The 20,323-nt window shown below is 43.1% G+C and overlaps 1 long non-coding RNA gene across 1 annotated transcript; it reads right to left on the bottom strand.

Moving 5' to 3' along the window:
* Nucleotides 1-503: 503 nt before the first annotated feature.
* Nucleotides 504-10,452, bottom strand: LOC118499760. Its single transcript, XR_004902293.1, has 2 exons — nucleotides 9,282-10,452; nucleotides 504-749 (listed from the first exon to the last, which is right to left on the bottom strand). It is a non-coding gene; the product is annotated as an uncharacterized LOC118499760 (long non-coding RNA).
* Between the last annotated feature and the right edge of the window lie 9,871 nt (nucleotides 10,453-20,323).

Here is a 20,323-nt window from a genome sequence, read left to right as displayed (position 1 = left end):
TAAGCTGCTATTTTTTAACTACACCTACAGTATGACAGGCGTAATGTAAGGTACAGTCAATCCTCATTTGTCCAGATTCTGTATTTGCAAATTCACCTACTTGCTAAAATGTATTTGTAACCCTCAAATCAACGCTGCTGCTGCTGCTGCTGCTGCTGCTGTGTGTGTGTGTGTGTGTGTGTGTGTGTACTTTCACAGTCATTCACAGGTATCCACAGAGTCGCAAAAACATTTGAGTCCCTAGACACAACGTTCCCAGCTGGGGTGGAGCAAGGCAATCGGCTTGCATGCTACAAAGGTCCCTCTTGCAGCCTGTGTAATGCCTCGTTTTTCACATTTGGGGGCTTTTGTGGATAATTTTGCTGTTTGAAAGGGCCCCCAAGTATAGTACTGAAGTGATGTCCTCTGCTCTCAAGCACAAGAAGGCTATGATGTCCTTACAGGGAAAATACATGTGTCAGATAAGCTTTATTCAAGCATGAGGCATAGTACTGTTGGCATGAGTTCATGAATATTAATGAATGAGCAACACATATTAAATAAGGAGTCTCTAAACAGAAACACACACACACAATGAAGTTATGCATTGGTCAGTCTACGGAAACATTGTGATGAGAGGCTCACAGTAATCCGACCCTGTATTTCCCCTGGGAGCAATGGCTCATATTCGCTCACTGTTTTTGGTGACTTTATAGAAGACAACTATTGCAAAAAGCAACAGTCGGCTCTATTTGTTATCTTATGTAATCCTACAAATAACCACAGAAGAGATAAATATTATTATCCCCCTTTTACAGATGTGGGGGTTAAGACAGAGAAAAGTAGACTTTCTGAAGCTCACCCTGCTCAGAAGTGGCTGAGCTAGGATCACATGCCCGCATCCTACCCAACACCCTGCGATGCTGTGAGCATGTCTGCTTCCCAGTGGGCCAGTGCACCTCTCACACCCACAGGACAGAACATGTGAGCAGGACCAGACTGCTGAACTGCAGCCTGGTCCTCAATTTTATGGGGAAGCCAAGGTTTGAAGACAGCAAGTATTGGGCCCAAGAGCATATGAACTCAGAGGACCAAGGCAACATTGGCTGCATTCTTGGTTCTTACCAATTCCTTAGCCTCTGCAAAGTTGTCTGGGCTCCTAAGATGTCATTTTGTAAGTTTCTCATAAACCTTTCTTTGGGAAAATAGAGGGTTTTTTAAAGATTTTATTTATTTATTTTTAGAAAGGGAAAGGAGGGAGAAAGAGAGAGAAACATCAATGTGCGGTTGCTGGGGGTCATGGCCTGCAACCCAGGCATGTACCCTGACTGGGAATCGAACCTGCGACACTTTGGTTCACAGCCCGTGCTCAATCCACTGAGCTGCACCAGCCAGGGCTGGAAAATACAGGCTTTTTAAAAAGAAAACTAATATTTGTCAAGCACCTACCACATGCCAGGCATTTATTCTCACAACACTGATAGGTCCACAGTATTATTCTTGGAACTATTCCAATGGAAACCCCACCCATGAACCCTTGGCATTGACCTCTGTACTCCAGAACCTACTTAAGGTGATGGGAACATGGGACTTTCTTTGTTTTCTGGGCATTTGAGTACACTTGGCCCACATGCAAGGCAGGACAGAGGGGCAAAGTGTTACTGCCCTTGCTGCCACACTCAGATAATGAGGGTGGGGGTGCTGTGAATAAATCATCCAGCTCCTCACTCTTGGTTGGGACGGCCCCTAGTCATGGTCCACACTGTCACCCAGGGCTCCCCAGCAGGACTGAGCTCTAGTCACCCAAGACCTTATCTGGCTTGATAGTGTTTCTTTCCCCTCCTGTCTCAGACCTTCTCCCCATTGGTGTTTCCTGGGATCTCCTCCCACTCAGATAACAGCTTTCCACTCAAATGAGCAACAAGCCTGGAACATGGAAGGCAGGTGGCACAGATGGTGACTCGGTTCCACACAGATCAACTTGTACTGCTATGTCTTTCTTAACACAATGCCACCTTGGGGAGAGCAAGAACGAATATGAGGTGCATGGGTGACTTAGAACAAGTGAGACCAAAACAAAGAATTTACCACCAGAGAGTGACAAACGGTAGGTGATGGCCCTGTGCCATGTCACACAGTTAGTGCTCCAGAGCCAGGTTCTGAGCAAAAAATTAAAAAGAAGGAAACAATATTTTAATTCAGATCTGTTGAGTTACAGTCATCTTGCTAAATTACTTTGACAAGACTTAGACCTTATTTCTTTGGTTCCTTTTGGTGTATCTAAATAGATTATGACAGATGAGTCTCAGAAAGGTGAACATAGGTGATATCACATGATGGCACCATGATTTGATATCGGGCTTATCCAACTCTGACCTTTGCTCTTCCCTTACCCACCCCACCTTTAAGACTCTGAATGGGCCAGGACACATGGTATAGCAGCAATGCCTCTCCAACTTCACTTTGTGGGCGGCTGCAGATGTTACCAGCTTACGAAACAGACACGCCTACACGACTCTGTAACCTTGGCATGAACTAGATTCTCCTAGAAACAGATTCCTGTGCTGCTTACCTGCCAAAGGAACCTGTATTAGCTATCTATTACTCTAACAAATTGCCACAAAACTGGCAGCTTTAAACAAACACATACATTGATCTCACAGTTTCTTTCCATGGGTCAGGAGTTCCAGTGCAACTTAGCTCTGGTCAAGGGTTTCACAGGCTGCGGTCAAGGTGCCAGCTGGGCCACATCCTCATTGGAAAGATCCAGTGGAGAAGACGGTGTTTCCCAGCCCAGTCAGGCTGTCAGTAGAATTAATATTTCTGTAGATATATGATGGAGGACTCCAGCTTCCAATGGCTGATCAGCTGGAGGGCAACCAACAAAGGTCGTGGAAGCCACCATGGCTCCCTGTCACATGGCCTTCTCCAGATGGCAGTTTGCTCCCCCAAGGCCAGCAGACGAATCTCTCCCTCCAGCCCACTGTGATGGAGTCACTACTAATACCACCTACCTATGGGTATGTCATCCCATTACTTTTGACATATGATGGATAAATTTATTATTTGTGCTACCATCATCATTTGTAATATTATTGATTACAGTTATTATAAATTCAGTATTCTGAAATGTAGCATTAAGATCCCATTTCCTTTTTGCCTAAAAGCCTGCCATAGTTCTCTGTGGAATAAAATCCAAGTTCCCAGCCTGGTTTCCATGCCCCCAGGTTATCCGCCTGGTTTCACCTTTGCTTACTCCTGGCTGACCCCCGACCCATTGTGCCCAACTCTCCATCTCCTTTCAGCACATGCAGCCCTTGTGCCTGGCCTGGCCTTTGCTTTCCCCTCAGTCAAGTTCATGTGCACAACTTTGCAAACCCATCAAGAAGATGACCTTGACTCTCCCAGGGCCCACTCAGCCTTTCCCTCCTCTGGGATCCAAAGCATTGTGCATGTGCTTCTGTCTACCGCTGGTCACACTCCATCATGTCATTTCATCAGTGAGTTTAAGTTCATCTCTGAATTCCAGGACTTGGTACAGATTAGGTCTTGATAAATCATGCTGAATGAGCGCATAATCGCTATGCTTAACAGCCTCTCTTCTTATATGCCCCCTTAGCAGTTGCAAAGTATATTAAGCTGATGCAGGCAAGTCTGGAGTGTAGACATTGGGCAAAAGACAGTGAAAACCAACGGGATGACCCCACAGGCCCAGAGCAGTTCAGAACTGGATATCCTCTTCCTGTAGACTGTCAGGCTCCAGAAAACAGCTATGGCTCCACTGAGGAGCCCTCGGCTCAGCACTTCCTGTATTCAGTGCTGCTATTCTCGGTGCTCCTCTTCCCCAAAGCCTGCTTCCATATTTTCAGGTCTTCGAATGTTGCAGCCAAACCACTGCTGTACTTCTGAAAGCAGAACCAAACACACCACCGGCCACTGCTCCTCACGGACTTCCTGCTCCCGGGGCTCCAATCCCAGCCTCCCACCCCTTCCTCTGCTCTGCAGGCCCTTACCCAGGCAGTCACGTCCACTTTCTGCACCCTGGCCCTGCACACTGCCCAGCTCCTCCTGCTCCTCCACCCTCCACCCTCCTCCAGCCAGGCTCCCTGGGACCTCGGCCTGCTCTTGGAAGCCCCGCTCCTCACCACTCTCCTGTTTCTTGAACCACTTCCCCATTTGAATTCTTTATGTCCCTCCTCCCTTTATTCTGGGGAAGCCTGGTTCAAAGGCCAGTTGTGACTTTTGTGGGTTCAAGGCCAGTATTAAAAATAGGAAGGAGTTACCATTTCGGTCACCTCACTCGCCTAGCCAGGAAGAGGCCGCAAAAGTAGTGTGCCCTGAGCAAGCAAAGAGGCTGCTAGAAGTGGCTGTGCCAGCCAGGCCTCCGAGGAAAGGTCATCAAGAAAAAGAAAGGCCCACCAATGGGCTCCAGGATGGGTGTCAGGTTCTCATGAAACCAAAAGGGTATTAACTCCTTCCATTTTTAAGATGATTGCTTGCAATTTTTAATCTAATTGAAATCGACAGAAGCGAGACCACAGGAGCAACAAGCCACATAAAGCCAGGACAAGCCACACAAGACCCGGTGAGGCCAAGTGTCTCCTAAATCTGAGAAAGATAAGCTCCTCCACTGGGGATAACCAAGAGAAGAAAGCGAGATAATATTTAAAGTGACTAGCATAGCATAGAATGCATAGAAATCTCTCCAAAGAAAGCCAGTTACCTTCCCCTTTAAAATTGCAGTTGCCTCCTTCAGTGGAGGGCCCCCTGGGAGGCTGTCAGGCTCTGTTGAGCTGCCCTAGCTGGAATGCACGTCAGGGCGCTGCCATCTGAGGCCTCACACAGGCCTGCCGCCAGTCTAGCTGGGGTGGTAATAAGTGGCACTGAGCCAGCGTCCTCAGCAACTCCAGGAGCTGCTGAGACGGGGCGACTTTGATGTGGAGCCAAAAGAAGACGTGCTGCAATTACCTAAATTATTTGAGGCCCCCACAAAACTCAGAGAACTACAAGTCACTTGCAAATTTTTGATTTCCTGCTGCTCGCCATCACACCAGCTAAATTTTTGGTTCCCCATCACGTCCAGCAGTCTCACAACTTGGTGCCTTTGCACGTGCTTGAGTCTTAGCCTAGAATCTCCTCCCCTTCTCTCCGTAGCTGCTCAGAAAATTTCCTTGAGCATACTTCAGATCTTAGCCGCATGGCCCCTCCTCCAGAGAGCCATCTCTATCCATCCCTCCCCAGTGTTCTGCACATGTAGCATTTATCACTCTCTGCTGTAATCACCCATTTATGTTCCTGAGTCCCCCCCAGAATGTGATCTCATCGAAGGCAGTGAGCAAGCTTTGCCCCTGTTTGTGCCTGATGCTCACATGAGGCCTGCCACAGAGAGATCCTCAAGAAGTGTTTGTTGAAAAGCACTCCTACAGCGAGGTGGCAGTAGAAGGAACCAAAGCTTTAAAACCTGAAAGACCTCTTTCTGAATTCTAGCTGTTCACCTAAATAGCCCATGCCAGTGGTTTCAGTTGCTTAACCTCTGTGGCACCTCTGTTTCCATTTTGTGGAACAGAACAATGAGATGAGTCTGAAAAAATTGTTTAAAGGAAACACACACACACACTCATTCCAGTAGGGCCTATCGCCACCACTCAGGGGTATTGAACTTAATGTCTCGATCTCAGCCTCTGCTATACACAGCTCTAGGTCCTGGGAATAGTCGGTGCAGCAGGGAGACCAGACTACATGAGGCCTCCCGAGCTTCCCTCCCAAGGACAGACCATGCCTTTACCCTTGGCCAAGGTCAGAGTCCTTCACACAGACCTCAGCCAGATCTTACATCCCTATACAGCTTAAAGCATGCAGTGGCACTAAAAGGAGCACATCCAATGGGCCCTGCCTTGGGCAGAAGCCCTGACTCCTAGGTTCATATTCTGGCATATTAAGAAATGGGAGGTCAGCTGGCAACCTCAAAACAGGACTTGTTTTCCCAATGCACAAGCCCACACGTCAGGCCAGGAGCCTTTTCTTGTCTTTCACATTCGCACCATGGGTTGAGTATTAGTTAGGATAACCTGGGAGATGCTGCAGTAACAAAAAACCTCCCATATCTCAGTGGCTTACAATCACAAAGTTTCCTTGCTCTCAGACCCAGTTTTATGGGTGTTGAAGACTCGCCAGGGGAGCTGCTCTCTCCATGATGGCTCAGATTGACAATATAGCCCCTTTCACGTGACCGTAGCTGAGGAAAAATGAGCACCAGGGGCTCACGCATCAGGGACACTCTCCACCGGGATACAGATGTTTCTATTAATTTTATGTCTGTTCACCTCTTAGTCTGTAAGCTCCCTCAGAAACAGAGCCATACCTATTTTTTCATCTCCTGTTTCAGAGTAGACACACAATAAATATTTGTTGCATAAACAAACAAGAGAACTGATGGATTTATTGTTCATTTATTCTTAAGCCAGCACCCTGAGAGTTTCCTCTGCACCAGGCTCTGGAATGAGTGATGGGGATGCAACTGGAAACAAGACTCGGCCTCTCCCTTCAGTGAGCTCCCATCTGGGGTAAGTCGATGTACAAAGGAAAACTAATTCAGTGCTGATAAGGGCCTTCACTGAAACCCACAAAACCTGCTGTTGAAGCAAGCTAAGGAACAAATAATCTTCCTGGGAAAGCCAGGAAGGATTTAATGAGGAAGTGATATGTGAGCTGGCTCTTAAAAGATAGGTTGCGCTGAGTAGAAGGGATGAGAGGGGAGAGACAAGGGCAATCGCACAGATGCAGGCATGGCTGTTAGAACCAGCCAGGCATGTTCAGGGAAGGGAGGGTTTCATTCTATGTACAGCTGCATACAAGACGGGAATGATGAGCACATAGATGGAAAGAGAAGTATCACCATGTCATGGAAAACCAGGGGAGCATGGATATCAAGCTAAGGAGCTTGGAGTTCATCCCATAGGAAGTGGGAGACTTTGTAGGGTCCTCCTGAGGGGAGCGATGCAGTCCCCCACACAGTTCTGGGAGACTGTCCTGCCTGAGGGAGAAGAACGTGTCGGCCAGGAAACTGATCAGGATGCCTTCTCGGTAGACTGAGCCTGCCGGTCTCTGGAAGGTAGGTGTCCTTGGTCCTGGCTCTGGAGCAGGAATGTCCTCTGATGTCAACAGATGTGTCTTATTTCAGGGTGTTTATGTGTATCCATATGCACATCACAAGGTATTTAAGGTATTTTGATATTACTGTATGTCGCTGTGGATAATGTGTACTTTTTTGCCCACATTTCTGAGGGGAAAAATAAAGATGTGCATAGTACATGAGTAGTACTAATTCCATATCTATATAAATGTTTTTAATTCTTTTATTTATGTTTGTGCATTAACATGTAGGTGTGCATTATACCCAGGAGTGCATTATATACAGTAAAATATGGTAATTTGTGTATGAAAACTCTCTGAGGAAGGCAGATAATAGGTGAAACCAAGCTCACCCAGAGTTTAGTATTAAAATTGCAGATGACAAGCTGTCACTGTTCTACAGAGAGCTAGAAGCATTGGAGTTCATGACCCAGTGCCTACGTGCACAGGGCCAGGTATAGAGATGGTGTTTAATGCTTTCTATTTCTGTAGGGAAATAAGCTATGAGAGATTTACCTCATTTTGACAATGTCACAATGAGATGGCCTCATAATTCCCTCCCTGCCCTGGCATTCATAACACTCAGGTATAGAGGGACTAAGGGGCCCACCCAGGGTTGCACTGCAGAGTTATCGGGAACCTGAGACTTTGAAGTCTGGTGCAGAAACATCCTAGGTTGGTCGGTGTGTGTTTTGTTTGTTTTGCCATCATGAGCGACATCACAGAAATCTATGTATGAGGCCACATTGACTATCCTGTAGCAAAAATAAGTAGTCAATTATACAGAAATAATGTTACTTTCAAATCATTAATATAAAAGTTGTTTCTAAGAATTATTTTATTGATTTTATTTATAAAAATGCATAACAAGACCAACATCGTTAAGTCTAATGCTGGTCACTGCTTGGTCAAAGTCGTTAAGAAAGTTGATGTTTTCAGACTGAATGGGTTAGGAGCGGGCAGGTCATCCTGAAGGACCCCTGAATTCTGACTCCAAATTACATCATAAAGAGTTGCTTTCAGTCCTAATCATGAAAGATGATGGATTCTCACAGAAGTGGGGAGGACTAACCACATTCCAGAGTTTGACTATAGGATTCAATAGACATCTGAGACTATCACTGAGAACTTCTTGAGTAGCCACAGTGTGGTTTTCAGTTCATTCCTCTTCTAATTGAGTCAAGCTGAGCAAGGCAAGTGCTTGATAATCAGACCCACCCTCAGGAGCCCACTCCAAGACATCGTGAGAACTTGGGGATAGGCTGGCCTCTGATCCAAATCTGTCCATTTCTTCTGGATTTTTTAATTTCATTTATGCCATGTGTCAGTCAGACAGTCTCCAGAAAAACAAAACCAGTAGTATCAATCGATCCATCTATCTATTTATATCTGTGGGTAAGTACTTGTGTGTGTGTGTGTGTATATATATATATATATATATACATATATATACACATATACATATATGCTAATAGACCTCATATTTATAGGGCAGGCTAGGAACTCAGTCAAGAATTGGTGCTGCAGTCTGAGTCAGAATTTCTTCATCTCTAGGAAACTTTAGTTTTTGCTCTTAAGACCTTCAACTGGATAAGGCCCACCCATATTGTCAAGAGCAATCTTCTTTCCTCTAAGTCAATTGATTGTAGATGTTAGCCACATCTACAAAACACCTTCACAGCAACATGTAGCTTAGTATTTGACAAAATAACTGGGTACTGCAGCCTAACCAGTTGACACAAAAAAACAATCACCATACCGAGTTTCTGCCATTTTTCAAAACCCACGATTCCACTGGACTTGAGACAAGATAGCTACAAAAGAACCATACTTTTTTCAGTTGCCATAAGCTCAACCTATCTGTCCAAATGAGCAACACTTTTGGTTGTTGTTTTTTATGGTGATTTCAAGTTCAGTGTGCCCAGATGTCACATCAGTTAGGAAGCTCAAAATTATGAGTCATGGAGGGTCTGGCAGGAGGAATTTTCAAATCCTCTGAACAGCTTTTCATGACCCAGCCATCTGATCACCCTAAAGTACACCCAGTTTCCATGCTCTGCTTCACCTTCTTCCAAGTACCCCATGACCTGGATATGACTCAGGGCCCAAGAATGAAAAAAATAGTCAGAGTCCCAATCACTTCCTCCATCACATCCTTAAGCCCAACTTACAAAGCAGAAAGTCTCCAGATGAATGAGGAAAGTGGAAGCTGAGCCCAGCAATCTTCCCTTCAAATGTGAATGAACGGTTGCAACATTCTTTCCAATCCGGGTCAAAGGAGTTCAGTTTTTCTGCCTTTAGCCTGAGTGTCTCACATGTCACCTTGGTGGGTGGACAGCTTTGCTCTTTCTTGTAGGCTAGTAAATGTATACAATTCTCAAGCAAAAAAAAAATGCAAAAGACAGTAAACAGCAAGTTCTGAGGAAAAGGTGGAGTAACCATCAAACACTGTGGATGAGTACAAGTTGGTAAAACCACTTTGAAAACCTATGTGGCAATAGCTCCAAAAGCTGAAAACACCTTAGTTCCCTGCAGTCCCTCTCCTGGGCATATGCCCAACACACATGCACACAGTGGAATGTCCACAGCAATGCTATTTATTATAGCCCAAAGCTGGAAACAACACAAATGTCTACAAGCAGTAGAATGGACACATAGGTATATTCACACAATGGGATACAGCAATGAGAATGATAATCTGTGGCTACAGAAGAATATCATAAACTTAATATAGAGCCAAAGAGACAAGACATCAGAAAAGGACATGTTGTATAATTCTATTTATAGGAAGTATAAAAACAGAACTAATCTATAGTATAGGAAGTCAGGAGAATGGTTACCATTGAAGGGAACATTACAATAGGAAATGGTCAACAGGGGGGCTCTTTAGTGATTGATAATGTTTGATTATCTATTATTGCCTAATAAATTACCCCCAAAATTAGGGGCTTAAAACAACAACTATTTCTTTATATCTCATGACTTTGTGGGTCAGGAATTCAGGTAGGGACTCTTTGCTCCCTGTGATTTTGAGGGAGGTCACTCAGTGATCCTCATCTGGCAGATGGACTGGTCTACAGGGTCCAGAAACCACACCCTAACAAGTGTCTAGCTTCAGCAGTGATCCCCAAAGCCTGGGCTCTATTGAACCTGTTGGCAGGCATGACTGCATGTGGCTCCTCCAACATGGCAGTGTCAAGGTAGTTGGGTGTCTTACAGGGTGCTTCAGAGCTCCCAGAGAGTTTCCAGAAGACCTAGGTGAAAATGGCAATGCTTCTTAAGGCCTAGCCTTACTGTTATTTCCATTTCGTTATATTGGCCAAAGATAAGACTGGTCACTAAGCCAGTCCAGATTCCAGAGGAGGAGAGGAAAAGATGAAAAGATCCCACCTCTATGGGGAGAGGGCATGTTGTCCACAGAGGGAAGGAATGGATGGCATCCGTCATGGAGACAAGCTGCCATGTGACAGGAAGCTGTTTCTCCATTTGGTTGTTGTTACAGGTTATGTTCAGTTTGTGAAAATTTACCAACCTATATATTCATGATATGTGCCCTTTTCTATATGTATACATGCTATAGCCCAAATAAACATGTAATTTCTGCCCACCCCCAAACTTCACATGTTGAAACCTAACCCAGGTGTGATATTTGGAGGTGGGGTCTTTGAGAGGCGACGGAGATTAGTGCCTTTGTAAAAGAGGCCCCAGAGAGCTCCCTCACCTCTTCTTCCATGTGAGGACACAGAGAGAAGACAGCGGTCTGGGAACCAAGAAGTGGGTTCCCACCAGACACTGAATCTGCCAGTACCCTGACCTTGGACTTTCAGTTTCCAGAACTATGAGAAATAAATTTCTGCTGTTTATAAGCCACCCCATCTATGGTGTACTCTTATAGCAGCCTAAAGGGGCTAAAATGATGTGATTTTAATTTTTTTTTAAGTTCAGTTTCAACAGAAACAGAAAGTCTCTGGGAAGAGAGTGGTTCCGTTTAGGCCTTCCTGTGTCGTGATGAACAATCCTGCTTCCCTGCCGTCGCACACCTTTAACCAGCCCTGTGTTCTCAGGCCACATGGGTGTGAACTCTCAGGCCCCTTTCCCTGTGAGGTCCTCAGTTTCAATGAAGGAGAAAACCAACAGCTGCTTCCCTGGGTCACTGGGAGGGAGGCGGGGGCAGCTTAAGAAAAAACTCCCAGCATATCCTGGATTCTCCGTGAATTAGCTTTATTTTATTTCAAGCACTGCCTTGGACTCCCAACTCCTCAGCTGCTGAGGAAGTCAGCAGGTAAGACTTCCTAGAAGGCCTGATAAGGGTCCACCCCCTCCCCATGGTCCTTATCTTGCAAGCCAAGAAAAGGGCACAGTCTCAGGCATCTGTGCCCTCGGTGGGGTGGGGGGGTGCACATCTGCAAAAACAAAGTTTCCTCTCTATGATTTTTCAAAAAATTATTCTTTTCCTTCTTTCCTTTTCTCTCTGTCCTGCTGCCTGCACCAAGCTTTTCCTTGCATCATTATCTTAGCACAAACTTCTAGAGTGGCCTTTGAAAATAGGACCACAACACTGTTAGATGAATGGATAAAGAAAATGGGCTATAGAAGTATGTATGTATGTATGTATGTATGTATGCATATAGATAGATGTATATATGTATGTAGATAGATATATGTATACAATGTATACATATATGTGTGTGCATGTGTTTATGTATACATGTATGTGCATGTGTGTATGCATGTGTGTGCACACACACACACACATGCCAAGGGGGTAAGGAGTCTGGGTTTGAGGCTAATGAAAACACTGTGCAGCTGCCAGAACAAGACCAAAGTCCCCAAGCAGAGTGACAAGTGAATCACTTCGACTCATGCTTAGTCACTGCAAGGTACTTTCCACACGGACACATGGAGATGGTTACCAGAGCACTGTCTGCTGGCTGCTCTCTCATGAGCTCAAAGAAAATGTTGTTGTAACCTTTACTTTGGAGGGGGGAAAAATAGCATCACTTTCTCTTTCCTTTTCTTTTTGGAGAGAGATTTGTTGGCAAAATAGTTGAAGTGGTTGTTTTTGTTTACCCTGGAGAAAGTTTCCAGATAGCCCTGAATCCTGAGCTTTGTGTATGTGGCAAACCCTTCGAGTCTTAAGCACTTAATGTCTAAGTGTGTAAACAACCCCCTTAGAGATGACTGTCACGGGCCATCCAGATCATGGGGCCTCATATCAGGCTCTCTGACCACCAGCAGAGTTGTCCAGGCTTGGAGGAGTTAGAGATCCAGGGGTCCAAATCCTCACTCTACTCTATACTATCAGTATAAACTAGGGCATGATATTCCAACTTCTTGACCCCCACCTCTTCCTAATTAATAATAATGAGGACTGGTCATGCTTACCCACCAAGTGGTTATGAGAATTAAATGAGATGCTTGTGTAGAAGTACCCCAAATACTGCTTGGCACAAACACAGTAGTTGATTAGTTAAAATGAGTGCACCCCTCCCTGCTCTCTCCTGATCCTTCATTCATTATTTCCCTTTCCACTTTTCTCTTTTTCAATTCCCTCTCTTCCTCTTCCTTCCCTCCAATCCAAACTTAATCAATGCTCAATTCTCTCCTCCCCTCTCTGCTGTCTGCTTTATATATATATGACATATATATGTATACACACACATACATATATACATATATATGTGAAACATATTTCAAGTCTCAAACCCCCTCTGTACTTATAACCATCCCTCTGGCTGGTACAGCCTTGGCATGGTGGCTATTGAAAGCCAGCCAAATTCTGGTTAAAAACACTGCGATTCTTGGCCAGACTTTCCTTACAAACAAGGGTGATGTTTTCAGTCATGGGAAGTCTTCCCATTCATTTAAACCCCGGGGGAAAAAAATAGCAACACCTCAGTGTGTGGCCTTAGGTGGACAGCGATGTGAGGCTCCGGGTATCGACAGAAATAAATCTGGTGTTTCTGAAAATTGTGAAACATGTGCAGTGAATGTGTCATCCTAGCAAAAGTGAGTCAGTCCCCAGGCCTGGGCCCAAATCTGGCAGTGTTTGCTTTCTAAATAGAAAGTATATTCCTGGCCAGCCTAACATTAGCAAACTGGTGGTCAATGAGAGTGGAAAGAGAGAGGCAGAAGAGGAGACATGCAAATCTATACTTTGCAAAAACTTTTACTGGAAAAATGAAGTTCTCTCTCTGTGATTTAAAAAATATACATTTCCTTTTCCTTCTTTCCTTTTATCTTTATCCTCCTGTCTGCACCAAACTTCTCCTTCCAGCAGTATCTTAGGACAGACTTCTAAAATGGTATTTGAAAATAGGACTATATAAAGACTAGAAAAACAATACAAAAGATCCATGAAACCAAGAGCTTGTTCTTTAAAAAGATAAACAAGATTGGCAGATCTCTAATACCAGACTCATAAAGAAAAAAAAGGACTCAAATAAATAAAATCAGAAATGAAAGAGAAATAACTGACACCAGAGAAACACCAAGAATTAAAGAAAATATTACAAATAACTATATGCCAACAAATTGGACAGCCTGGAAGAAATGGATAAATTCCTACAAACATGCAATCTTCCAAAAGTGAATCAGGAAGAATCAGAAAATCTGAGTAGGTCAATTATAATTAATGAAATCAAAGTAGTAATCAAAAAACTCCCAGAAAACAAAAGTTCTGGACCAGATGACTTTACAGGTGAATTTTAGCATTCAAAGGACTAACACTTCTTCCAAAAAATATTTGAGAGGAAGAAAGACTCCCAAGCTCATTTTATGAGGCCAACATTATCCTAACTCCAACACCAGATACAGACACAACAAAGAAAGAAAATGATAGGCTAATATCCCCGATGAACATAGATGCCAAAATCCTCAACAAAATATTAGCAAACCAGCTTCAACAATACATTAAGATGATTATACACCGTGATCAAATGGGATGTATTCCAGGTATATGAGGTTGATACAATATTCACAAATCAATGAACATTATACACCACAAAAACAAAATAAAGGATAAAAATCACATGATGATATAAATTGATGCAGAAAAAGCATTTGATAAAATCCAGTACCCATTTATGATCAAAACTCTCAGCAAAGTGGGAATAGAGGGAACACACTTCTGCATAAGTTAGGCTGTATGTGACAAACCCACAGCCAACATCACACTCAATGGGCAAAAACTACAAGCATTTCCCTTATGATCAGGAACAAGACAGGGATGTCTGCTTTCACCACTCTTATTCAACATAATACTGGAAGTCCTAGCCATAGCAAACAAACAAGAAGAAATAAAGGGCATCCAAATTGGAAAGGAAGAAGTAAACCTGTCATTATTTGCAGATGGCATGATACTATATATTGAGAACCCTAAAGATTCCATCAAAAAAACTGCTAAAACTGAGAAATGTATTGAGTAAATAGCAGGATACAAAATAAATATCCAGAAATCAGTTGCATTTTTATACACTAATAATATACTATTAGAAAAAGAAACTTTTTTTAAAAATCCATTTACAATTGCACTAATAAATAAATAAATAAAATGCCTAGGAAGAAATTCAACCAAGGAGATAAAAGACACTTGGAAAACTATAAATCAAAGAAGATAAAAATAAATGGAAGCAGGACTTCTGGCCAAGATGGAGGAGTAGGTATATACATTTTGCCTCCTCACACAAACTAAAAGGACAACAACAAATTTAAAAACAAAAAATAACCAGAACTGCAAGAAAAATTGAACTGTATGGAAGTCCAACAACCAAAGACTTAAAGAAGAAACATTCATCCAGACCAGTAGGAGGGGCAGACACCAGCAGCTGGAGTAGAGAAAACTCACAGCAAGGCAGTGGCTGGAGGAACAGGTGAGGCAGCAGCTGGTGGAGTGGGTGGTCCCACATTTGCATGCGGATAAACCAGGAGGAACAACTGGGAAGTGAGACAGATCGCACAACCCAGGGTTCCAGTGTGGGGAAATAAAGCCTCAAAACCTCTGATTGGAAAAAACCTGTGGGGGTTGAAGCATTGGGAGAAACTCAAAGCCTCACAGGAGAGCTCACTGGAGAGACCCCCGGGGTCCTAGACACAAACTGACCCATCCAGGAATCAGCCCCAGAAGGGCCCAATTTGCTTGTGGGTAGCAGAGTAAGTGACTGAAAGCAGGCTGAGAACTGAGCAAGCGGCATTGTTCCCTCTTGGACTTCTCTACCACAATGCAGTGACTTGAGTTGCCCTGCCTTGACAAATGCCTAAGGCTCCACCCCTTACTACATAATACACACACTGAGACAAAAAAAAACATGGCCCAAATGAAAGAACAGATCAAAGCTCCAAAACAGAACTAAGTGATGAAGGGATAGCCAATCTAACAGATGCAGAGTTCAAAACACTGGTAATCAGGATGCTCACAGAAATGGTTGAGTATGGTCACAAAATAGAGGAAAAGGTAAAGGCTATGAAAAGTGAAATAAAGGAAAATGTACAGGGAACCAACAGTGATGGGAAGGAAACCAGGACTCAAAACAACTATTTGAAGGAGACAAAAGAAATAAACATTCAACCAGAACAGAATGAAATAAGAATTCAAAAAAATGAGGAGAGGCTTAGGAACCTACAGGTCATCTTTAAACATTCCAACATCTTATATAGGGGTGCCAGAGGAGAAAAGGAGGAGCAAGAAATTGAAAACTTACTTGAAACATAATGAAGAGAACTTCCCCAATCTGGCAAAGGAAATAGATTTCCAGGAAGTCCAGAAAGCTCAGAGAGTCCCAAAGAAGTTGGATCCAAGGAAGCACACACCAAGGCACATCATAATTACATTAGCCAAGATTAAAGATAAGGACAGAATCTTAAAATCAACAAGAGAAAAGGAGACATTACCTACAAAGGAGTTCCTATAAGACTATCAGATGGTTTCTCAAAGCAAACCTTGCACACAAGAAGGGGCTGGAAAGGACTGTTTGAAGTAATGAAAGGCAAGGACCTACATCCAAGATTACTCTATCCAGCAAAGCTATCATTTAGAATGGAAGGGCAGATAAAGTGCTTCCCATATATGATCAAGTTAAAGGAGTTCATCTTCACTGAGCCCTTATTATATGAAATGTTAAAAGGACTTATCTAAGAAAAAGAAAATGATTAAAAAAATACAAACAGTAAAATGACAACAAACTCAACTACCAACAACTGAACCTAAATAAATAAATAAATAAACAAACTAAGCAAACAACTAGAACAGGAACAGATTCACAGAAATAGAGATCACACGGAGGGTTATCAGCAGGGAGGGGGAGGAGGTAGAATGGGGGAAAAGGTACAGGGAATAAGAAGCATAAATGGTAGGTACAAACTAGATAGGCAGAAGTTAAGAATAGTATGGGAAATGGAGAATCCAAAAAACTTCTATGTGTGACCCATGGACATGAACTAAGGTTGGGGAATGATGGTAGAAGAGGGGTATATGTGGAGGAGAACAAAGGGGAGAAAAAAAAATGGGACAACTCTAATAGCATGATCAATAAAATGTATTTAAAAAGATAATAAATGGTAACTGTAAATGGAAACATATACCTTGTTCATGGGTAGAAAAATTAACATCATTAGAATGTTCACACTACCTAAAGCAATCTATAGGTTCAACACAATCCCTGTCAAAATACCAATGGTATATTGGAACCACAAAAAAAAAACAAAAAAAAAAAAACAAAAACCCTGAATAGCCTCAGCAATATTGAGAAAGAAGAACAAAGTTGAGAGCATCACACTACCCAATTTAAAACTTTACTATAAGATCATTAGTCAAAATGATGTGGTACTGGCATAAAAACAAACACATAGATCAATGGAACAGAATAGAGAGCCCAGAATAAACCCACGTCTATATGGTCAATTGATATTTGACAAAAGAGGCAAGAACATACAATGGGGTAAAGATAATGTATTCAATAAATTGACCTGGTAATATTGAACAGATATGTGCCCAAAAAGGAAGGGAGGGAGGGAGGGAGGGAGGGAGGGAAGGAGGAAGGAAGGAAGGAAGGAAGGATGGAAGGAAGGAAGGAAGGAAGGAAGGAAGGAAGGAAGGAAGGAACTACACCACCTCCTTACACCTTCTACAAGAACACACTCAAAATGGATTAAGGCTTAAATACAAGACCCAAAACCATAAAACTCCTAGAAGAATATCCAACAAACACTTTGATATCACTCTTAGTAATATTTTTGGATATGTCTGCTTGGATAAGAAAAACCAAGAGCTCTGGCTGGTGTGGTTCAGTGGTGAGTGCCAGCCTGCAAATCAAAGGGTCACTGTTTGATTCCCAGTCTAGGGCTTGCCAGGGTTGCAGGCCAGGTCCCCAGTAGGGGGTGCAGAGAGGCAATCACACATTGATGTTTCTCTCCCTCTCTTTCTCCCTCCCTTCCCCTTTCTAAAAAATAATAATGTAAATGAAATCTTAAAAGAAAAGAAAAACAAAAACAAAAAACATAAACAAATGGAATTACATTAAACTAAAAAGTTTTGCACAGCAAAGGAAACCATCAAAAAAGCAAAGAGACAACCTACTAAATGGGAGGACATATTTACCAATGATACATCTGATAAGGGGTTAATATCCAAAATTTATAAAGAACCCATACTACTCAACACCAAAAAAACAAATAATGCCACTAAAAAATAGAGAGAGGATCTGAATAGACACTACTCCGAAGAGGACATACAGATGGCCAATAGACATATGAAAAGATGCTCAACATCACTAATTGTCAGAGAAATGAAAACTAAACCACAATGAGATATCACCTCACACCTGTCAGAATGGTTGTCATCAATAAACCCACAAATGACAAGTGCTGGCGAGGATATGAAAAAAAGGGAATTCTTTTGCACTATTGGTGGGAATGCAGATTGGTGTAGCCACTGTGGAAAGCAGTATGGAGTTTCCTCAAAAGATTAAAAATGGAACTGCCTTGCAACTCAATGATTCCATCTCTCGGGATTTATCCAAAGAAATGCAAAATACTATTTCAAAAGAATATATGCACCACCATGTTCATTGCAGTTTTATTTACAATAGCCAAGCTATGGGAACAACTGTGATAGCATAATGGGACACATGCCCATCGATAGGTGACTGGATTAAGAAGCTGTGGTACATATATACAATGAACTTCTACTCAGACATAAAAAAGAATGAAATCTTACCTTTTGTGACAGCATAGATATACTTAGAGGGTATTATGCTCAGTGAAATAAGTCAGTCATAAAGACAAATATCATATGATTTCACTTATACATAGAATCTAAAAAACAAAATAAATCAACAATTAAAATAGATTCATAGATACAAAGAGAGAAAACTAATGATTGCCAGAGGAGGGGGGCTTGAGGCATTGGGTGAAAGGTGAACGGACTAAGAAGCACAAATTGGCAACTACAAAATAGGCATGGGGAAGTAAGTAAAGTTATAGTCAATAATATTGTGATAACTATATATGGTGCCAGTTGGGGTACTGGGAATGTCGAGGGAAACACTATGTAAAGTATATGGTTGTCTAACCGCTAAGCTGTACACCTGAAACCAATACATAAGGAAGGAAGGAAAGAAAGAAGGAAGGAAGGGAGGGAAGGAGGGAGGGAGGAAGGGAGGGAGGGAGAGAAGAAGGAAGAGAGGGAGGGAGGGGGGAGGGAGGGAGGAAGGAAATAGGACCACAATACTAAAGGGTGAATAGATAAAGAAAGGTAAATTTCTAGAATACCCTGCTTCTTGCTTCTCTGAGCAACAGGGCTGCCCCTTTTAGAGCGTGTGAGCACTGAGCCTACCGGAGCAGCAGTAATAGCAGCAGCTGCTCCATCAGCTTTGCCTAGCTGCTCCAGACAGAGACTCTGGAGAAAAGAAGCAACGCAGGGTCAGGAGCCTCCTGCGCCAGCATCCCTGGCCAGCCCAGATGCCAGAGTCACGTGGTCTCTGTGGTGCCAGAGGAAGTGATGCAATCACCCTCAGGCTTTGGGTCAGCCAGGAGGAAAGTGTCCTGTTGCAGCGTAGGCGTGGCTGGCTTCCAGGCACCAGGCCTGTGCCCTGTCCCAAACCCACAGTGAAGGGGCAGCAGGGGGCCTGTCTTCCTGCATACACTGCCTACTGGTTTACCCTGTTTTGTGTGCATTGCCATCTGGGCCCCACAAAGGGCTCAGCCAAGTACGTCATCCCAGACCCTTGGCTTCTCCTTTCCCCTTACTCCAGCTTACAAGTTGTCTTGACTATAAACACCTGTTTCCTTTTGCTGGGACACTATGGGATATAGCTATTCTATTGACTTCATATGCATAGCAGGAATATAATTGAATTCAATTATAATAACTACACTCATTAAAAACCTATGTAATGTTCATTAGGCAGCCTAGGTAATATGCAATTAATATCATTAGCATAGGAATTGTGCATTGGGTCACTAATATGCACATTATGTATAATATTCAACTTATGTATTAATTATAGCACATGCCAGAAAAACACAGCATTCAAAGCTTGCAGGCCTGTCCCAGTTATAAACACTTTTGATCTCATATGAATCCCTTTTATGGAATGTCTTTTTCATTAATTGGAACATATGCTTTTCAGTTCTTTACACAAAGATGGCTGTTGGAGAGAAAGGACTCTGAGAAGGGCTGGAGTTAAGTAAACCTGAGAAGCCCGTATCACAGCATATCCTGGAGAAGGCCCATGACCTTGAGTGCAGGGTTCAGACTTCTGCTTTCTGTCCTAGCCTCTGCCAAGACATTCCCTGCCAATCACGCCCACCTCCAATGGAACATCCATTATCTGGGAAATGGGCATAATAGCACTTGACATCACCAGGGTATTAAGTAGATGATCTCATTAGGGAAACTATGGACTGATTTGGAAATGCAGAATGGCAATAGCATTGAGCATGCTGCCAGGAAGCTCTCAATGGGAAGCTTCTGCATTAAAGAAAAGTGCCTACCCCATCGCACCCAGCCTGCCCTTGACGTGGGTAGGTTTGGCCAAAGGCACTCAACCTTGATGAGTGGGCATTGGGAATGGCTGCTCTATAGGTGGGGTTCTTTCAGAGTTTCTCCTCAAACCACATTTTTGGCATTGCCTGGAGCTTGGAGTTACCATCTCTGTTTTACAAAATTAGGAAAGTTTGGCCCTGGTGAATGAAGCGAGTTACCCAAGGTCAACTC

This window comes from Phyllostomus discolor, chromosome 3 (assembly GCF_004126475.2).
Source record: "Phyllostomus discolor isolate MPI-MPIP mPhyDis1 chromosome 3, mPhyDis1.pri.v3, whole genome shotgun sequence".
NCBI classification, from domain to species: domain Eukaryota; kingdom Metazoa; phylum Chordata; class Mammalia; order Chiroptera; family Phyllostomidae; genus Phyllostomus; species Phyllostomus discolor.
This window is presented reverse-complemented; position numbering and strand designations above follow the sequence as displayed.